The sequence below is a fragment of the Pseudorca crassidens genome, chromosome 13, assembly GCF_039906515.1.
Source record: "Pseudorca crassidens isolate mPseCra1 chromosome 13, mPseCra1.hap1, whole genome shotgun sequence".
Taxonomy (NCBI): domain Eukaryota; kingdom Metazoa; phylum Chordata; class Mammalia; order Artiodactyla; family Delphinidae; genus Pseudorca; species Pseudorca crassidens.
Genome location: NC_090308.1, coordinates 53,495,981 through 53,516,130, shown reverse-complemented (window position 1 = coordinate 53,516,130; position 20,150 = coordinate 53,495,981). Strand labels below are relative to the sequence as shown.

The window sequence follows — 20,150 nt, the reverse complement described above, 5'->3', positions numbered from 1 at the left end:
GATAGGAGTGCTACTTTCCTCATGTCAATCACAGGGAGCATGATTTTGTCTAAATCAGATCAAGAAATAGGGCTTAGGTGTATAATCTAACCTTATAAAAGCAATCAATAGAAAAACTAAAATGTAATTAACCCAAATGAAGTTAGTGTGGCGGAGGTAGAAAGAAAATGTGAAAACAGACCTACATTCACCAATTTTTATGGCATGGGGTCAACTGACACTGTTCAAAGTTGATACACCACCTTAATGAGTGTTTGGGAGACATTTTACATAAAAATTAATTTTTTTTATTTTGTGTGTGTGTGTGCTTTAAATATGTGTTTGGGGGAGGGGAACACACACTTCTACTCAATTAAGAGAAACATTTATACCGTCCAGGTCTTTTATTTTCTTTACACCCATCATGCCATAAATTCATAGGGAATGGGCTCCAACAGTTCAGGCTCCTTTCCATTGGTTCTCATGAAGTGTGCTTCTCTGGGTGGAGCAGGCTGGTGCTTCAGCTGAACCCAAGTACCCTTCTCTTTGGCTTCCTTCTTTTTCTGATCATTTTCCTTCACCCGTTTCAGGAAGCTATCTCGGCTCTTAGAGTGCTTAATATGATCGATACGCACGTTAATTCTCTTGGCAAGAATCTTCCCTTAACTTGTTTGTTTACAAGGATGCCAATAGCATGCTGGGTAACACTGCAGACTCTCTCAGTTTTGCCATGGTAACATTTGTGGGGCATTCCTTTTTGAACAGTGCCCACTCCCTCGATATCTACAGTATCACCTTTCTTGTAGATTCTCATGTATGTGGCCAAAGGACCAACTCCATGTTTTCTAAAAGGCCTAGAGAACGTGTAGCAGGTGCCCCTCCTCTTTCCCTTGGTGTTGGTCATTTTGGCGAATTACTGGAAGATGGCGGTTCCGGACGAAAAGAAAAATTAATTTTTAAACATTTCTCAGTGGCTTCCTCTGGGAAGTAAAGTTAGGCTGTAGGGCAAATAAGTCTTTTCATTTTTGTTTCATCCACATTTATGCTATTTGAATTTTCACTTCAATGTTCTTACGCTTTTTTATAATTTTTTAAAATGTGCTTCTTGTACAAATGGGCTGCCCCATAAACTGTCATCAAGACATTTATATAAGTTATTATTATGACTGATTCTAACAATAATAATGAAAAATATATTTTACTGAGGGCATTTTACGTGCTAAAGGTTTAGTGAGCACTCCGATTGAATCATCACAACAATCATGTTATACACACTATTATCTCCTTTATTTTATGCACAAGGAAACTAAGACTTAAGAGGTTAAGTAATTTTCCACAGTAACGCATCAAATAAGAAGGAAGGGGAGCTATGGCTTAAACTCAGGACTGTCTGACTTCAAAGTTCATGCTTAAAACCACTAAACCCCACTGCGTGTACTCATCCTATGATTTAGAACTAGCAACTTGCAGACTCCATTTTCTCTGTCGACTATATCAACTCTGAGAGATCTTTATTTGAATTCCAGGGTAGCTCCTTTGACTGAAGACAATTTCCAAGACCAACACTTTATATACCAGTTGCAGTAAATGCTAGGAGGTAGCAAAGCAATGACCACAAATTCTGAGAGCAGATTATATTGACTAAAATTCAACACTCAAGGATCCCGTCAAATGTAAGGTGAGATAGAGAGATCTTCAGACATAAAAAGGACTGAGAAAAAAGGATGCATTTTGTGCTATCTTAATAATATGTCTTATCCTGAGGCTTGTTTGAAGTTGGTAAATAGAAACATGCAGTTCCAAAAGAGATTTTGGTGTATATACCTAGTAAATTTTATTCCCTTTGTACCCTTTCACAAAAAAATCACATGAAGATTTATTTCAGAAAGGGGGAATACACATCTCTACACAACTGGACCATTAGAGTTAAAAAAAAAAAATTCTGTCATTCCACTTCCTGCAAGCTTTACAATTAGGAAAACAAAGAAAAAGTCAACACCCATTACTTCATGTGACAAGTAACTTAGTTTCTGCTTTTGGCAAATGGGAATAGATTCTGCTTATTTGGTCATTCAACTAGTGTTTGGAATCACATTGTTTTGTGCTAGGGAGATGACAGTGAACTACAGACATAGTCTGAGTTGCTCACCATAAACCAAGGAGTGGCTGGAGGGGTGCCTGAGGCCCCACCATGTCAACCAGCACCCCCATGCTCACCCTCACTACCATTCTTCTGATTGTTCATGATGATTTTAGTCCTGGGAAAACAAAACTTCAAGCTCTCCATACGTTCTTCCCCTTCAAAGAGATTGCAGTCCCAAAGCCACATCCTATAGAAAAATTCAGAAACCATCAGGAGAGCTTAGAGTCCTGTGGGGATAGACAAGCAATTACCCAGAATTACATAATCCGTTACACATACATGGGTCATGAAGTAAAGGGTTCTGAGGGGTTTTTTTAATTATTATTTATAAGGTTTTATTGCTATATGAAGTGGAAGGGCAGGAAGTTATGGACCAAGCCATGCAACATAGTTTCAAAGTAAAGGATTAGAATAATCAGTCACATTTCTTATCTACCATGTACTTTGATAAGCTATAAATTGTATTTTTACATTTCAAAAGTGTTTAAAATTTCCACGTGTCTCGTATAGGTGTATAAACCAAAATCTCTTTTGGAACTACATGTTTCTATTTACCAACTTCAAACAAGCCTCAGGATAAGACATATTGTTAAGATAACACAAAATGCATCCTTTTTTCAGAATCCTTTTCATAAACTCCACAGCCAGATATTTTGCAGAAGTCTCTTCAGCTTAAAATAGAAATTCTCTTCTATAGATAGCTAAAACAGATTTGAGATGAAGAAGGTTAACTGCTCTTTTGTGGGTCACAGCACTGATGTGCTTCAGCCCTCAGAGCACAGCTGAACTTGTACTCATGGACTGAGTTACCACTTTCTTTCCCTCAATGTCTTTAAGCTGAGTCTGTTTTGGCACATTGGTTTATTAACACATGGACCCATATATGGTAAATTCATTTGATAGCTCCTCCCAATCCCTTGATACTAAATATTGAAGGTTGATTAGAGATGGAAAAATGATGCTACTCATAGTAGAAGAGACCAAAATCCAGTCCTCTCTTCCCCTTTTGCTAAAAAGATGCTTACATTGTTTGGGTGTCTCCTCTCCTCTGTACATGCTGGTGCTCAGAAAAGGGAGGGGGGGCCCACTCCACACTGCCTGGTTTCCTGTTCTTATTATCAAGGATTAGTTTGGACATGGGCATGAGGTATAATTCTGGATAAAATGATGTGTGGGAAATCTGGGAAAGGCTCTCTCTCCTTACTAACAAAGAAGATAGTTGGGGATAAACATCCCCTGTGCCCAATGTCATTGTGTTCATGACCATTCCTGGAGCTGTGGCAGCCATCTTGCAACCATGTGGGGAACTAAGTCAACAGGTCCAAGAGGGTAAAACAGAAAGATGCAGAGAACTTATATTTCTGCTGTGTTGAGCAACTGAATTGACCATTGAATCAATCAACAATCTGGAGCATTCACATTTGGACTTCATGTTATGTGAGATAATAAATATTCCTCATGTGTAAGCCATTTTGAGTCAGGGTTTTCTGTTACTTAGCAGATAAACACATCCAAACTGGTCCATGTAGATTAGTTCTCTCTGTTATCCCTTTCTTCCTCCACCCAGTCACCATTCTTAACATAATTTAATTGGTATTAACATTTTTACACAGGTAGATTTAGCTTTCTTCAGTGATAAATTTAAATTTCTCCTCATGTTTTAAACTTTACCTTGGCAATCTAGTTTAAGAAACTGATCTTATCAAAGATATCTGGTTACCATACCCATGGGGCACTAATAATATTCTTAAGGTCATGGAAGCAGCAGTATGAGGCTACAATGTTTTTTGATAGCCTAACATATCCATTTTGACCAAAGACTCTTTTCCCTATTAAAAAAAAAAAGAAAAAAAAGAAAAGAACAAACTGAGTTATATGTGGAAGCTTTCTAATTCTTATCCCGATTTTTTTTTTTTTTGATAGACTTTCATTACAGCAACTCCTTAAAGCCTGGCTCTTTGGCTTTCACAGTTTAATTTCTTGGCTTTGAGTTAATATTATTCCCTTAATCTCACTAATCCTCTAAGAAAGATGAACATAATGGTGAACTTCATGTAAGAAATATCCTATTAAATTTTTAAATGATTAAATTATACACATAAAAATAAAATATAAATTTACATTGAATTTACATAACTTCCTGCCCAAATTCCTGAATTTTAAGCCATCTTTTCACCAATACCACTTCCAAATGTCTCTCTAAGTGAGCTTTATCAAGACAAGTGTCAGAATTCATAAAATCAACCAAAGCAACTGAAAGGCCTATGCTAATAATAAGTCATAACACAAGTCAAGGTTAATTACAATTAGATTTTAAATATTTTGCTTGAGGACGCTAAGCTTATTTAGTCTGGAACATAGTTTTAAAATGAAATGCTTATATATTGATATAAAAGATATAACAGTATAGTACAGCTGCGGGGTAGAGGGAGGAAACACCACGTAGCACTATTTAAACATTACATATTAATCTCAAAAATAACAAAAATAAGCAGTTTGACTGTAAATTATTCTCAGGACTTTAGCTTTAAAAAAAAAAAAAAGTAAAGGCCTTAATCTCTTAAGCACTTCAGGGCAATGACAATTTTTTAAAATTGTAACTAGGAGGAAGCTAAAATGCCAACATTCATTTCTGAATTTTGCAGCCAACTTTGTCATACAAGTGCTTTACTAATATTTTTTTTCATACTTCTGTTCTAAAAGGCGTTCTCCCGAATAAAGCCTTAAGTTTAAATCAAAGACAAGTTATTCAGAACCCACCCTACCATATTTGTAGTGGCTCTCTAGCTCCTTATAAGGAAAAATACTGGAAATGAGGTTAGAAATTTTAAAAGTAAATGTGAGGATGTGGTAAAGAATGATCTTATCCAGTCTGTAAAATGGGTACAGGATTTTTAAAGTCCAAGAATAGTGGACAGTCTAATATGAAAGTGAATGAAGATACCCCTCAAGCAAAAAAAGAAACCCTTTTTCTTAAGGAAAGCTTGAAGGAATTTTGAGAATTGTACTTTAGCTAAGGAAGATATAAACATCTGGGGGATCTGAGTGGAGGATATGCAGAGTTCTTATTTTTAGTAATTTTTCAAAAAGTCTAAAATTATTACAAAATGATAGGTTTTAAAATATTTTTAAATTATTACTATTTGGCATGAGAAATTAATTCAGTTGTCTAAAATGTTTATTTTCTGAGCAGGGTCATAATAGTTAAGAAGATTATTGTGCTGGAAAAAGCTTCAATAAGTGGTCCATGGCCTCAATTCCTACCCTGGTTCTCAGTGGTATTTAAAGACATCAATCTCCATAGATAGACTTTTACTTTCACACAGCTGAGTTCTACATAGAAGAAATCATTTAAAAGCTCCATGTAACATATGTCAATTATTTTTCAATAAAACTGGGAAAAAAAACTCCATGGACATTGACCCGAGTTTTGTTGGTATTTCAAAGCTGACTTAAATACACTGCTCTTCTATTTGGTGGCTTACCAGTTCCTGTCAAATTCCTTCATAACATTTCTATTTTTTTGGTTCCTTAAAAATAAAATGCAAAACTATAGACCTAAAATGGCCTATAATTATAGACTCATAGACTCTCAGAGCTCAAAACAATATTATAGATAATCCTACACTACACAGGGATGTAAGAGAACTTACCCAAAGCCACACAGTACAACCTAACATATCACATCACAAAACACAACACACCAGCCAATTGCAATGTGGGAACCTAGACTGGCTTATAAAAAGACATTCTTGTAACAACTAGAGAAATTTAAATATGGAATGGCTGCTAAATAATGTTTATGATTACTATTAACTTCCTTAAGTATAATAAAGTATTTCCATTGTCTTTATTCTTAGATGATACATGTTAAAGTATTTATAACTTTTGAACTTACTACAAATTTTCAAATGGTACAGGATATGTGTTTGTATTTGTTAATATATGTGTGTGTTACTACACTGAATGGGTGAGAGAAAGAAATTATGGCAAAATGTTAACAATTATTTAGGTGGAGAGCACATGGGAATTCAAATTTTCTATATGTTTAAATATACACAGTAGTCAGGAATTCCCTGGTGGTCCAGCGGTTAGAGCTCTGCACTTTCACTGCCGAGGGTTCGATCCCTGGTCGTGGAACTAAGATCCCGTAAGCTGTGCGGAGCAGCCAAAAAAAAGAAAAAAACAACAACACAGTAGCCTGTACTTCACCAAAAGCCACAATAGCTCCCACAAAAATTGTACTAAGGACTTTGTTGAGAGCTTTATCTACTCTTTTTAAGCAGGCAGTTCTTAACGAAGTTGACTTTTCTGTTTTTCTTTAATACAACAGACTAGAAGCAAAAGTTAAAAGAGAGAGAAATGGATATTAGAGACAATCACGATCCACTTGACAAACATTTATAAACAGTCCACCAGATTTGGGAGACAGCAATGGCCACAATAGGATCCTGGCCCTGAAGAAGCCCACAATCCAGCTGGTGACAAAGATATGCAAACAATTAGCCATAATGATAACTAAGATACCTGATACAGAGAAAGAATAAGAAGCAGCAGAAACAACTGTGTTAGTAACCAGTGCACAGACTCAAAACAATCACCCCAAGCCATAAGGAAAATGTCAAATTTTATTTCATATACATTTAGAAAGTTAGAGAAATTAACATTACACTTCATAAATATTATTGTGAAATATTTTATTATGTAAAGTTTTAAAGCTTACAGAGAAATGTTTATGTATCAAAAAATTTATTTCCCTGGTTAGGAAGAGTCAATATTCTTAAGATATCAATTCTTCCCAACTTGACCTATAGATTCAATACAATCCCAGTCAAAATCCTAGCAAGTTATTTTGTGTGGACAAAAATATAAACTAAAGCTTCTATGAAAAGACAAAAGACCCAGCATAACCAACACAATACTGAAGACGAATAAAGTCTGAGGATTGACATTACCTGACTTCAAGACATACGTTAAACTACAATAATTACCAAGACAGTGTGGTATTGGTGAAAGAACTGACAAACAGTTCAATGGAACAGAATAGAGACCCCAAAAATAGACCCACACAAATATAGTCAACTAATCTTTGACAAAGAAACAAGGGCAATTCAGTGGAGAAATGACAGTCTTTGCAACAAACGGTATAACAATGGACATCCACATGCAAAAAAAAAAAAAAGAATCTAGACACTGGCCTTACACATGTTGCAAAAACACTCAAATGGATAATAGGCCTAAATGTAAAATGCAAAACTATAAAACTTCTAGAAGATAACACTGGAGAAAATCTAGGTGACTTCGGGTTTGGCAATGAGTTTTTATATAGAACACCTAAAGCACAATCTATGAAGGAAAAAATTGGTAAGCTGGATTGCAAGAAAATCAAACCTTCTGTTATGCAAAAGAGACTGTTAAGAAGATAAAAAGACAAGCCAAAGACTGAGATAAAATATTTAAAAAACATATCTGATGAAGGACTTGTATCCAAAGCATACAAAGAACTCTTAAAATGCAACAATAAGAAAACAACGCAGGGACTTCCCTGGTGGCACAGTGGTTAAGAATCTGCCTGTCAATGCAGGGGACACAGGTTCAAGCCCTGGTCCAGGAAAATCCCACATGCCGCGGAGCAACTAAGCCCGTGCGCCACAACTACTGAGCCCACGTGCCACAACTACTGAAGCCCGCAAGCCTAGAGCCCGTGTTCCACAAGAGAAGCCACCCCAATAAGACCGTGCACTGCGACGAAGAGTAGTTCCCGCTCGCCACAACTAGAGCAAGCCCGCACGCAGCAACGAAGACCCAATGCAGCCAAAAATAAATAAATAAATAATTTTTAAATTTTTTAAAATAAATTAAAAAAAAATCCCAATCACAAAACAGGCAAAAGATCCAACCAGATACCTCACTAAAGAAGATATACAGATGGGAAATTAGCATATAAAAAGATGTTCAACATCATATGTCATTAGATAACTGCAAATTATTATAAAACATCAATTGGATACCACTACATACCTATTAAAGTGGCAAAAATCAAAAAAATGAACAATATCAAATGCTGGCATGGATGTGGAACAATAGGAATTCTCATTCATTGCTGATGGGAATGCAAAATGATACAGCCACTTTATAAAAACAGTTCAGCAGGGCTTCCCTGGTGGCACAGTGGTTGAGAGTCCAAAAAAAAAAAAAAAAAAACAGTTTGGCAGATCCTTACAAAATTAACTATAGTTTTACCATACAATCCAGCAATCACACTCCTAAGTGTTTAGTCAAATGAGCTGAAAGTCACATCCAGACAAAAACCTGGGCACAAATGTTTAGAGCAGCTTTATTCATAATTGCCCTAAACTGGAAGCAAACAAGATAGCCTCCAAAAAGTGAATGGATAAACAAACTGTGGGACATCCATACAATGGAATATTATTCGGCAGTAAAAAGGAATAAGCTATCAAGCCACTAAAAGGCATAAAGGAATCTTAAATGCATATTGCTTAGTGAAAAGAACCAGTCTGAAAAGTCTACACACTGTATGATTACAACTATATGACACTCTGGAAAAGCCAAAACTATAGTGACAATGAAAAGATCAGTGGTTGCCAAGAGTTCAGGGAGGCGGGTGGGAAAGGGATGAATAGGTGGAACACAGAGGATTTGTTTACAGCAGTGAAACTATTCTGTAGGATACTATAATAATGGACACAAGACATGATGCATTTGTCAAAACCCATAGAACTGTATGACACAAAGAATGAACCTTAAGGTAAACTATAGACTTTAGTTAATAATAATGTACCAATATTGTTTCAGTTGTAACAAATGTACCACACTAATGCAAGTTGTTAACAAGAGGGGAAACTCTGAGCAGGGCAGAGAGGGAACTCTGTACTACCTGCTCAATTTTCTGCAAACCTAAACTGCTTTAAAAAATAAAGCCTGTTAATTTTTAAAAAAAATTTTGTGTGTAATACTCATTTGCCCCAAATGCCAAATAACGAAGCTCTATTAGAGTAAGCATGTGTTGCTCACCGTTAAGTCTTTACCTACACTAAACTGGCTTTTTGTGAATTGTCAGTCACTTTCAGAAATGCTCAAATAATGAGCGCATAAATTATGGGTAGATCCTGGGCAGGGTTTCAAAAAGTGTGGTCTTCAAACCACCTGCACCAAAATCATTTGGATGCTTGTTAGAACTCATATCCCTACTAAATCATAACCTCGAGGGGTGGGCAATCTGCATTTTTAACAAGTTCCCTGGGGATTGTGATGCAGGAGAAGTGTGGGAAGCACTGCATTAACAGTGTATAAGCATACTTAAGGACTACTTTTATTTTACTGCTTATAAAAAGCAAACAATTAAAACATACCAGCTGCCCAGTAATTGAGAACAGGTTTCCCTTCATCTCCCTGGCACAAGATGACAACCAGTGACTTATTTTTGCAGTTTCAGGAATTCCAGCCATAAGGACTAAATTCTCCAGAAACACTTCATTATATAACACCATGTTTTTTAAAATGCTGGTTTTTCAAGAAAGAAATAACGAGACAGTGAAAACTAGGATGATGCTTATGGCCCTTCTGTGTTTTTCTTAACTGAAGACTTTTGAATCATACTTTTAATAAAGGATTAAAGAAGAAGCTTTCTGAGGCTTTCATCATTTATTATTCCCCAAATTGAATAAATATTTTTAAATAAAATTCTCAGAGGACACTGTCAATTCCTTTTATCTGCGAAAATTAATTTCTTTGAAATAATTTTGGTCTTGCCCTTTTCAGGAAGGTATCATTTTACTGCATCTATATCAAAGAAGGTCAGTCACAGAGTCAGAACACAGGGCAACACTTCACGTCCAAGTCCCAGAACAATCATAGAGTGTGCCTGATCAATCCTGGCTGTCATCATTTCTTTGACTCTCCACCTTGCCCTTTTGTGACCTTGGCAACCCAGCTTTAAGCTGTATGATATTGTTATTGCCCCAATTTATCCAGTGGTCAAACTTCAAGCAATCTTAGCCATTCTGAACACAGCAGAGACATGTGTCTTTTAAATCTTTGCCTTGTCTTTCTGCATCCTTTCCCCCTTCAGCCAACAAATCATTTCTAGTCCTTCCTTAGTGGAAACAATCTGATGTTAGTCATTTATTCTTATAATCTAAGGCAGTGCTGCTCAAACCTGAGCATGCATCACAACCATCTGGAGGGCTTGTTCAAAGACAGATTGCTGGGCCCTACCCCCAGTGTCTGATTCAGGGGGTCTGGGATGGGCCCCAAGAATTTGCATTTCTAATGAATTTCCATCAGGTGATGCTGATGTGGCTAGTCCAGAGACCACACTTTAAGAACCACCATATAAGATAATGTGCCACCTTACTTCTGGTATTTGTACCAGAAAATGTGGTGACAGGTATGGTAATTATATAAATTGTTCCAAGACTCATCAGAGTGAGAATCGTAATTAACAACCCATAGATAGTATGTTACAGACGATGCAAATTGACAATTCCTTTTGACAGTGCTCAAGGCTACCATATATAATTGCTTTTCTACTGTCCTAGAGAAGATCATGCAACAAAAGTCTCAAGTTAGCACGTGAGCACTCTTGCCTCTTATCTATTAATCGACTCTTAACTAGCTAAGCTGCTCATCTGTCCCTGCCACCCTAAGCACTTTCACTCAATTTTCAATTGCCTGCCTTGTAGGCTTGGCTAGTCGATTGGACTTGGACCCACTCCATGAAGACCTACTTCTTCCCATCAGAGACCCACGCCCCCACTGCCACCCTGCAGAACCCAACCTGCCTTTCTGACCTCTAGTCATAGATCCTCTCCATCCTGAGGAGTTTCGGCCCAGTTCCTTCCTGCTCTCCTAGGCTTCCAGATGTGTGATATACCTCTGGCATCAGTCCTCTTGGCTGCCTCCCTCGGCATGACTTGGAGAAGAGAGTTTATTCTCTTTTAAAGGGAATTAGGAGAATGCCAGAGCCAAGGTGAGGCCAGGGCCACTCTGGGAATTGGGTAATGAAAGTGTCCCTCAGTAGATGGCAGGAGAAAAGGGAGCCTTCACACCCAAGAGTATATGGTTGAAGAAGTATCAAATCCTACGTTCTCTGATTTTCTCTGCTATTCTCCTTAGTGCAGTGCCAACCAGAATGGTTTCTCACCTTCAGATAAGAGTTGCACACTCTGCTGAAAGATGTTGCACTAGGAAGATCAAGATTAAACCCAGAAGAAACCAAGCAACGAGAAAAATGGGCTACTTGGCCAGCAGAGGGCGGCAGACCACATCACAAGAGGGACTCCATCCCCAAGCAGTTCTTCCCATAGGAAGTCCAGGTCTGTAACTGCCGGGTAACTACTGGGGATTCTAAAGGGAGTACATTGGAATACTATTAATTACTTCTATGTTATTACCCCTCATAACAAGATGCTAACAAGAAAATGTCAACATTGTATAAGAAAAGAGCATCGGACCTGGAGTCTGAAAAGCGATTCTAGTATTTTCTGACTTGGCCAACAACTCAGAGCTTCCATCTTCTTACCAGTGAAATGGAGGGAAAAAGTAATAAAAGCAATCAATACCAATCACCTGTGGCCCATCAACCTCACAGGTTCGTTGTGGGAGCGGATAAGTAAAAGGAAAAAGTCTATATGCACAAACATGAGTCATTTCCCAGGTTGTGAACTCAAACGAAGTATGTTAACTCCAAAAGGTCACCTCAGCTCTTCCTTCCACAGGTCCCGATGCCGAGGAATACTTTAACCTTATCATCACAATTGTGGAGAGATATTTTAGGCACTGGCCTGCAGGGTTAGAGGGGATTTCTGGAGTAGCAGCCCATGCAGGGAGGTACTGAACCCCACTCCGTAATTAATGGCACAGCCCACTCCACTCCAGTCCCAGGTACTTAAGTGAGGCTGGCAAAAGAGAAGCCAGGAGCCACGGTGCAGAGAATTGAGGAAGGAAAGATTAAAGAGAAAGACTAAATCTAGGGCTGTCTTTCCCAAACAATTACTGGAAAATTGCAGAACCAGTCTGCCCCAGGGAACCTCAGGGAAAATATTACTTTGATTGTGTGATGGCATCTTTCACAGAGCACACAAGAGCCCTGGCCGGCATGGCAAGGCAGAAGCTAAGAGCTCTGGTAGGTATATTATGCCTTTACGGAGCTGCTATGCTACATGTTGAAAGAAGCACAAAATTTAACTGTCAACGTTAAAATCACAAATTCTGGACTAAACTACAAGACAGAATTCCAGAAGATCTCATTCTATTTCTGTGTGACAGGCTAGTAATTGCCATCAGTGCACAGAATTTTTATTTTAGGACAGCTAAGATTTCTCTTGCCTCAAGTCCCAACCAACACTGTCCTCTCTGCTGCAGAAATTTCTCTAACCAATCTTCCTGTCATGTGCTTCACGGGCTTGTTCAAATTGACACTTGAGAGTTAATTTACACCTTCCTATTTTACAAAAACAATCCCAGAGGAAGGTACCACATGATCTATCCCACTTGAATTAAAATTCTGATTTTCAGTCTCGGCCATGGATTACATACATGGGAATCCTTGAGGGGGACCCTCACAGGAACTAGGAAATGTTTTCTGTCCTTTAAATTATTTTCTCAACATATTCATGCTGGTTACTTTTAAATCTATCTATTCCTTAAAATCTAGCTAACAAACAAATCATTATAAATACTGCCATTTTAGGGAAACAAATCATAAAACCATTGAATCCTTCTACAAGGAAGTCATTAATTCAGATAACTGAATTCGAACAAGTTTTGGAGTGGTCATATATTTTCTGAACCTTAGAACAGATCTAGGGCCCTTTTTAAGTTGTAGCTAATGTGTATTGGAATTTTTTAAAGCTAACATATACAAAGACCAACATAGGTTTCTTTTGAATACACATGGTATTAAGCTATCCACCGACACGGCCTGTTGCCTGCCTGCCTGCCTGACACATGGTAATAACACATTTCCCTGCCCAAGTGAAATGAGACAGGGCCAAGTGAATTGCTTTGGCCAATGAAATGAGAGAAGACATGCGCTCATCACTTTCAGGGAGAAGGCCATAAGAGCCCATGCCTGACTGGCCTGTTCACTCTCCCAGTCACCCTGTCCAGTTATCTAGCCTGGATTCTGAGTGAATAAACCATGAATCAGAGACCCCTTAGAGGCAAAATGGACATGTGATGCCAAGGGTTAGAAACAATAAATCTTTGCTGTCTTAAACCACCGAGATTTCGGCATAATCCAGCCTAATCCAGCCTATCCTGACAGACCAGATTCAAAATCTGGCTCTGACACTTACTATCCTTGACTACACAGGCAAGTTCTTAAAACTCTCTGAGCCTCAGTTTCCTCCACCATAAAAATGAGGATAATAATACCTTTCTTAAATGAGAAGCTACGTGCAAAATACCTTTTACGTAGTAAATTTTCAATATAGATTAATAATAGCTGCTATTATTATCACTTGTTCTTATAGACGAGAATCTGAAAATGGGCAGTGCAAGAGCAGAATAAACATTTCCACTTGTTCTTCTTTGAAAAATGTTAGGTTAAGGACTGCCACTTACATTTTCTAGTTAAACAAGCCCTGTACAGGAAATACAAATTTTATTAATAGCAGTACTGGCATCTTATGAATGCAGAAAATAATGAATATATAGATGTTAAGTACACAGCAAGTCGATGATAGAGAGAGGGATTTATTTATTTACTCAATTTATGACATTGTGACCTTGAAACTCCTATGCAAAAAATCCATTAATTCCAATTTGTAAAGTACATGAAACTAGCAACAGGGTGGTAATATGGATAAAGGACAACACAGGAAGAATTAGAATGGCTTTTAAAGCAACATTTGTCTGCTCCCTTCTCATTAAACCTGTTTTAAAAGGTGAGGTATGTCCCTGACCCTAAAAATTAAAATTCTTCACCCCAATCAGTCTGGGTTTGTACATTGAGATATATTGCCTTCCTCCACAAGCACTAAAAGATTTAATAAACCCCAGAGTAGCCAGAGATACATTTCTTAATAGAAATTCAATTTGCAGGGTTTAGATATTATTTACTTCCTGATTGGAGAACAATTTGTGAACCTTACCCAACATGGCTGCATAACTTCTTCCTCTGGCAATGGGAGTAAAATTGATTGGATCTTTTCATGGAATAATATATGGACTGATATAAATTCTTTGCTCTCGCATCTCAATATCACCTTGCTATTTACTTTTTGTCAGAACAATCCTAGCATGCCAGGCACCAGGCAAAACATAGATTTTTATGTAAAAATGTTCATCTTTGTTCAGTAAATGATTCTGTCTGTAACAGACTCTTTCTGCTCACCACATTCACATAGAAGAAAAAAAGATAACTGAGGCTTGTCCATTTATTCCACCTTTGTCAAAAATCTGCTGACACAAGTCCTTGCTTCTCATTTGTACGAAGAACTCCGTGCCTCATTTTGCACTTTCAGAGCTATTAGTTCTCTTCAGTAATCACTCAGGACTTAATTATACCCTTAGAGACAGAAAAGATGCATCTACTAGCCATGACCACGTGCCTGCCTGTCAGTTACACAGGCCAGTTGGAGGCCTTGGCTCTTCGGACCTGGCTGTGTTTCATGCAGCACTGTCGAGACAAGATAGTCCATGTGGGCACTGCAACACAGGACTTCCGGAGCCTAAAGGAAAATAAATCCTATTATGTTCTCTCTGAATGTATCAGTTCAGGTCATAAATACTTGGACACAGCCTCTCTTTCCCATGAGGGAGTCGCTGCTGGGAATGGGAAGCATGAACACATGTGGCTCTGCAGTGCCATTACCAGTAAGCTGTGCCCCCTGAATGACCTCTCTGACCAACTGTTAATCATTCAGCTACACTTCAATTGAGAGGGAAAATAACAATAATAAAACTAAAACACTCAACTTTCATAGCACATTATAGGATAATTTCATGCAGGAACCAGGAGCCCGATAACATGGAGAGGGTATTTCAAAGTTGAAAACTGCCTTTGATTCTCTCTGGGGAAAGGACAGAGGACACAGTAAAGGAGACACCTAATTGAAACTGCCCAGAAGCCTCCAAGGGCTTCAGGCTGAAAAGTCACCAAGCGCGATGTGGAAAATGGCTGGGTAGCCTGCATTTCCTTTGGACCACAAACCCTGAATCTGGTTGTAATCATGGTCGTTACTGATCAGAACCGGACTTTAGTTGATGGCATATGAAGTGGTACAAGGACATGGGCACCTGTGTGCAAATGTACACAGTTCACAGACTTTACTCTCAAATTCCCAAACTGTGCTCATCAAAACAATATAGGAGCTGACCCAAAGAGGAATATTCATCCAAAACAGTCAGTTACAAGAGAGGCCAAGGAAACTGCAGCCAGAGGAAGGAATTCTAACATTACAGATGTTTGACTGTTGTAAGTGCAGAAAAGCAAAGAAAATGAGAAACAGAAGCATGAAGCTGAGGTTGGAAAGTTTTCTCTCCTGAAGGCCTTGCCCACAACAGGAGCTATTCAGAAAGCACAAAATGCCACAAAGGCACCTCTGAGAAGATAATCAACAAGAAGGGTTCACCCCCACTGCTAAAGATCAGGAAGCTGCAGACATCCCGGTCCCAGCCTAGAACATCACGGACCAGAGGGACCTGCCTTAGAAGCCTTAGGGAAGAAATAATGAGTTTATTTTGAAAACATACACCCCAAATAAAGAGGTGCCTCCTCCTGCTTTAGGACCAGCATCGTTAGAGACCTATTTTTAAAACAATCAAACAGAAGCCTAACTCTGAAGATTTTCATGTAGGGGAGCTGGTTGGGGAGCCACAGAGGTATAAATTACAATATACAACACACAGTAACACTCTAAAAATCCTCCTGGCTCATCTCTGTCCCCTAAGTCCTACTTCTTGGAACAGCTGCCCCTGTTCTAATTCTCTCTCCTAAAATATTCCAGCATCAGTAAGCTCTACTTCTCACTAACCTGTCCGCATCTTTCCTTTATTACTCAGATAGTTTCAGGCTCTTTCTTACATTCAGTCCACCAATCTTCTGCAGCTTCTTCAGGTTTTATCTCCAAACATTTCCCCAACTAGATCCAGTAGTTCTACAAGGAAGAATCTTGCTTCTTGACAAGACAGAAGAAGGAAAAGTTTTACATAAATCGCATTTTGAATATTCATTTTTCGGTGTAGAGATACACAGAGACTGTCACACACCACAGTTATAGGCTATATGCAGAAGCTAAAGTCACTAAAATATTTACTAATGAACTGACTCTGTTTATCCCACACTTCTCACAACTTCATCTATCACTCCCGCCCTCTCTGAGGTCAGGATTTGGGGTATCCGGCTGTATTCGTTTCTTATTACTACACTAAGTCCCTTAAAACAACACACATATATTCTTTTACAGATCTGGAGGTCAGAAGTCTGAAATGAGTCTTGAGGGGCTAATAACAAAGTGTTAGCAGGGCTTCTTCCTTCTGGAGGTTCCCAGGGAGAATCCGTTCCTTGCCTCTTCTAACTTCTAAAAGGAGGCAGGCTTTCCTTGGCTGGTGGCTGCATCGTGCCAATCTCTTTCTTTTTTTTTTAACATCTTTATTGGAGTATAATTGCTTTACTACTGGGCATATACCCTGAGAAAACCATAATTCACAAACAGTCATGTACCACAATGTTCACTGCAGCTCTATTTACAATAGCCAGGACATGGAAGCAACCTAAGTGTCCATCCTCAGATGAATGGATAAAGAAGATGTGACACAGATATACAACGGAATATTACTCAGCCATAAAAAGAAACGAAATTGAGTTATTTGTACTGAGGTGGATGGACCTAGAGGCTGTCATACAGAGTGAAGTAAGTCAGAAAGAGAAAGACAAATACCGTATGCTAACACATATATACGGAATCTAAAAAAATATGGTTCTGATGAACCTAGGGCCAGGACAAGAATAAAGATGCAGACATAGAGAATGAACTTGAGGACACGTGGGGTGGAGGGGAAGGGGAAGCTCTTGCTTCCATCATAGCAGTTACTACTCCCACTGATCTCCTGCCTTTCTCTCATAATGACCTTTGTGACTGCATCAGATCCACCCCAATAATCCAGGATAAGATCCTATCTCAAGAGCCTTAACTTAATCATATCTGCAAAGTCCCTTTTGCCATATAAGGTGACATTCACAAGTTCTGTGGGTTAGGATGCAGACGCCCTTGGTGGGAGGCATGGGGAAGGGGGCTATCCACACTATCAGATGTCACAAACTGTATAAAAAACTCAGTACAAATTCAATGCAAGACAAAGTAAATTGCCAGACTCGCAAAAGATGAATGAATTCATTAAGGCAACAAAAGTTATGATTGAGAACTGCTGGAATTATGAGCAAAGCTATTGACAAATCATAATTCAGCAGAGATAGAACCCTTTACAATTGAAAAATATAGAAAATCAGCAGGGATAATAACAGCTGGGTACAGCAAAGAAAAAATTATTTAAATACCACCTGATTAAGAGAGAATCTTTGGAAAACTGATAAAGCTGTCAAATTTTTTTGCTCATGATGCAAAAATGTGAAATATATTATATCATATATATGATCATACAGTTGTCTTAGAAGAAAATTTTTTTTACCAAAAATGAATCAATCTTGATGAATTCCTTGTTCATTTTAAGTTTATAGTTGTAATTATTGTTAATGTTATTCCAATAAGGAAACTTATTTTCATAAGTTTTAATTTCAGTTTTCAAGACAAGTAACTAGTTTAAACTTTTTTCACTATGTACAGAATGTACATTCCAGGAACAGGGGAGGAAATAGCAAAGTCATGGAGGAGGGACTTCCCTGGCGGCACAGTGGTTGAGAATCTGCCTGCCAATGCACGGGACACGGGTTTGATCCCTGGTCCGGGAAGATCCCACACACTGCAGAGCAACTAAGCCCGTGTGCCACAACTACTAAGCCTGTGCTCTAGAGACCGCAAGCCACAACTGCTGAGCCTGTGCGTCAAAACTACTGAAGCCCACGCGCTCTAGGGCCCAAGTGCCTCAACTACTGATGCTCGCACGCCTAGAGCCTGTGCTCCGCAACAAGATAAGCCACTGCAATGAGAAGCCCGTGCGCTACAATGAAGAGTAGCCCCCGCTCGCCGCAACCAGGGAAAGCCCACGCGCAGCAACAAAGACCCAACACAACCAAAAATAAATAAAAATAAATATTAAAAGAAAATTTACAAAATAAAAAAAAAGTCATGGAGGAACTGAAGTCTTCCCCACCCTAAAGCTATTTTTACTATACTGTGTTTCTGAGCATGGCTGTATGCCATGACAGGTGTACTCCAGGACCTGCCTCTCCCTGTCATAAGGGGATAGATGAGACTGACTAGATGTGTCAAGAGTGAACTGTGATAGAAAGATCAACAGTATAAGGGAGAAAATCTGGTCCTAGGCTCTTTTCAAGACTTATCATTTAATAAAGATGTTAAAAAAAAATTTTAAATAAATAAATAAAGACTTATCATCTTTGTGACTTTGAGGAATGAGGATGTTTGGAACCTCTCAGAAGATCTCTGCTTCCTCTATAAAATGAGAATATTATTCATACTTATCTTCCTACATTTGTTAACTTCAAGAAAATTCACCTTAGGACTTCCCTGGTGGCACAGTGGTTGAGAATCCACCTGCCAATGCAGGGGACATGGGTTCAATCCCTGGTCCAGGAAGATCCCACATGCTGTGGAGCAACTAAGCCCATGTGCCACAACTACTGAGCCTGCACTCTAGAGCCCACAAGCCGCAACTACTGAGCCCGTGTGCCACAACTACTGAAGCCCACATGCCTAGAGCCCATGCTCTGCAACAAGAGAAGCCACCACAATGAGAAGCCCGCACACTGCAACAAAGAGCAGCCCCTGCTCGCCACAACTAGAGAAAAGCCCGTGCACAGCAACAAAGACCCAATGCAGCCAAAAATAAATAAATAAATTTATCTTAAAAAAAAGAAAACTCACCTTAAAATTCAGATGAACAGCTTGTAAGACTCAGTATTAAATTAAAGATGCCATTTAATGCTACCCCAGTAAAGACACCAACAGGAATATATGGAATGAAACAAGCTAATCCTAAAGTAAATAAAAAAATAAACTCACAAAATAGTCAAAAATATTCTGAGAAAGGACAGTAATGAGAAGGTAAGCCCAACCAGAGAGAAAAAGATACTATAAAGCTATAATAATTAAAGCAGTATGGTATTACGCCTGAAAGTACAGAACAATAGAGCAGAACAGAAAGTTCTGAAATGGACTCAAATACATACAGGCATTTAAAATATGATAAAAGTGTCCTTCTAAATCAGTAGGCAAAAGATGAATTGTCCAATAAATGTTGTCAGAACAACTGAGTAGCCACCTGGGGAGAAATATATTTCTACTTTTTACCTTTCACAAAAATAAATTAAGGATGGATAGAAGATTTCAACATACAAAATGAAACCATTATAATTGCTAAAAGAAAACATGGAAGAAATTTTTACTATGAAGAACTGACTACATATAATCTTTCATTGTTCATCAAACACTGAATTCAGTGAAGTCTGAAGTTCAATGGGAGAAAGCATGATTCAGTACAAATGCCCAGCAAGTATTTGGAGTTAGAAGACCTGGGTTCAGTTTCCAGCTCCATATCTTAAAAGCTGACTGATCTGGAAAAAGGCACTTACATTTTGAACCTCGGTTTTCTCAACTATCAGGAGTGACAAATACTGTAGGGGTTTCTTGTGAGTTTCCAATTGGGTAATGATAAAATTGAAAGTGACAGGTAAACAAAGTGACATAAACATGCTAGTTAATATCTAACTAATATCTAAGAATTTAGTGCCATATAAACAAAGTAACATAAACAAGCTAGTTAATATGAAATTAATTTTTAAAAATTAAGAAACTCGGGCTTCCCTGGTGGCACAGTGGTTGAGAGTCCAACTGCCGATGCAGGGGACATAGGTTCGTGC

General features: G+C 38.4%; 1 pseudogene; it reads right to left on the bottom strand.

The window, feature by feature from the left end:
• Positions 1-309: 309 nt before the first annotated feature.
• Positions 310-1,376, bottom strand: LOC137205015 (large ribosomal subunit protein eL21-like; annotated as a pseudogene).
• Positions 1,377-20,150: the final 18,774 nt, after the last annotated feature.